The sequence below is a fragment of the Saccharomycodes ludwigii genome, chromosome II (genome assembly GCF_020623625.1).
Source record: "Saccharomycodes ludwigii strain NBRC 1722 chromosome II, whole genome shotgun sequence".
Taxonomy (NCBI): domain Eukaryota; kingdom Fungi; phylum Ascomycota; class Saccharomycetes; order Saccharomycodales; family Saccharomycodaceae; genus Saccharomycodes; species Saccharomycodes ludwigii.
In genome coordinates, this window is record NC_060201.1 from 1277501 (window position 1) to 1280000 (window position 2500).

The following is a 2500-nucleotide window of genomic DNA, read 5'->3' on the forward strand; positions in this document are numbered from 1 at the left end:
TACGATGGTCCTAGAAACCAACAAAATAGAACCAAACGTCCTATTCTATTATTCCATGCTAATATATTCGAGCTTACGCCTGCTTTGAACACTCTAATTTTTTCAAAGTAAATGTCCTGGTTCGCCATCTGCCACAAGGACAAATGGTTAGCCAGAAGGAAAGACCCGGTCAACACAGTACACGAAAAAAATCGGACCGGCCAACCAGGCCCAAGGTTCAACTACGAGCTTTTTAACTGCAACAACTTTAATATACGCTATTGGAGCTGGAATTACCGCGGCTGCTGGCACCAGACTTGCCCTCCAATTGTTCCTCGTTAAGGTATTTACATTGTACTCATTCCAATTACAAGACCCGAATGGGCCCTGTATCGTTATTTATTGTCACTACCTCCCTGTATTAGGATTGGGTAATTTGCGCGCCTGCTGCCTTCCTTGGATGTGGTAGCCGTTTCTCAGGCTCCCTCTCCGGAATCGAACCCTTATTCCCCGTTACCCGTTGAAACCATGGTAGGCCACTATCCTACCATCGAAAGTTGATAGGGCAGAAATTTGAATGAACCATCGCCAGCACAAGGCCATGCGATTCGAAAAGTTATTATGAATCATCAAAGGGTCCGAAGACATTGATTTTTTATCTAATAAATACATCCCTTCCACAAGAGTCGGGATTTTAAGCATGTATTAGCTCTAGAATTACCACAGGTATTCCATGTAGTAAAGGAACTATCAAATAAACGATAACTGATTTAATGAGCCATTCGCAGTTTCACTGTATAAATTGCTTATACTTAGACATGCATGGCTTAATCTTTGAGACAAGCATATGACTACTGGCAGGATCAACCAGATAACTATCTTAAGTTCTAAAGAGAGACGCAGCTGATCTTTTTGCACAGAAACAATCTTGTGGACTGCCCCCTAGCTAAAGACCTGCCCCAACCTCTCTTGAAAACGCAGATAATTTAAATTTAGTTGCCAGAAAGAAAAAAGAAGAAACGTATCTCTCCCTTACTCTCTGGAAAAGAGCTGCAATGCTCAGAGAAGATTTTACTCTCTCCAAAGCTTCACAAAAACTCTCAATCTTACCTATAGCACTCTTTGAGTTTCCTCGAACTAGTTTCCACTAAACACTTTAACCAGAATGTTTCACCGGAAAGGTTTAATATCACTAGCTTGAGAGGAGGTTACACTTGATAGAATCACAGCTTGAAAAAGCCGGCTACCTACCAAGGCATTCCCCCAAGTTTGAATTCTTTGGTTTTGATTGCTATTAGCTAGTAATCCACCAAATCCTTCGTTGCTTACTCATAGGAAAAATCGTAAAATAATTCCAGAATAAGACTATTCAGGCTAAGAGCTTTCTTTCCCTTTCAATACAGAAGAGGGGAAGCCAACTCCATCACCCATGTCAGTACGCTGTATAGGGACTAGGCAGGATCTTACGATCACCTAGCGATCCTCTCCACCGTATGACGAGGCCATTTGTTGTTCTTACGAACTGTCAACAAAATTTACTGAAGCTTGTTTCCAAACTCTTTCGATTTGTCTTCATCTGCTTTCGCATGAAGTACCTGCAGACATATTTAACAGACCGTGAGAAACAGCTCTGTGCATAATATGCTAATATTTTTGTTTTTTTTGTTTTTTTTTGTTTTTAATTTTTTTATTTTTTTAGGTCTATGCGGTTTTTTTTAATATGTGTGTATTGCAAGCAAAAGTGGTGCATTTATATTATTTTTTGTCTTAGTCGGGAAAAAAAAAAAAAAAAAAAAAAACTTAATCCGTAATCACGTTTTTTGGTCACGTTTTTTGGTCACGTTTTTGGTCACGTTTTTGGTCACGTTTTTGGTCACGTTTTTATGTCACGTTTTTGGTCACGTTTTTTATGTCACGTTTTTGGTCACGTTTTTTGGTCACGTTTTGGTCACGTTTTTTATGTCACGTTTTTGGTCACGTTTTTTATGTCACGTTTTTGGTCACGTTTTTTGGTCACGTTTTGGTCACGTTTTTTATGTCACGTTTTTGGTCATGTGATAGATGTCTTTTTTTTTTTTTCCAACAAAATCACGTGATTGATCTGAAGCACCCTCACCGACACCGGCCTGCAACAGTATCTCCGGTACCGGCATTCCGTAACTCCATCTATACGGACCCTACAGCCTTCATGGAAAGGCCTACCCCCATATAATGCCACCTGTACATGCTGGTGGTGTGGTTTACTAAGCCTTAAATCCTTGTTTATGCGGATTTTCCGTTTTTATTTCCGTGTTCCGCTTAGAATTCGGGGCAGATGATCGGAGATATGTGATCTGTGCAGCAAAAAGGGTATAGAAATGTCCTTAGATAAGCCCCTACAACTTTCTTAATATTAGTTTACAAATAGATATATTTTTTTTCTTTTTGGAATAACTTATGTTTATTTGTATAAAATAAAATTTGGGTGTTTGGGTGCAGACAAAAAAATAGCCCTATAGAAAGCGTGCGCGCGTATATTTAA

The 2500-nt window shown here is 39.3% G+C and overlaps 1 non-coding gene across 1 annotated transcript in view; it reads right to left on the reverse strand.

The window, feature by feature from the left end:
• Positions 1–852, reverse strand: part of SCDLUD_001827 — a 1796-nt gene extending 944 nt beyond the window's left edge. Inside the window, exon 1 of the ribosomal RNA XR_006829198.1 lies at positions 1–852. This exon is cut by the window's left edge and continues 944 nt beyond it. This is a non-coding gene — a ribosomal RNA (18S ribosomal RNA).
• Between the last annotated feature and the right edge of the window lie 1648 nt (positions 853–2500).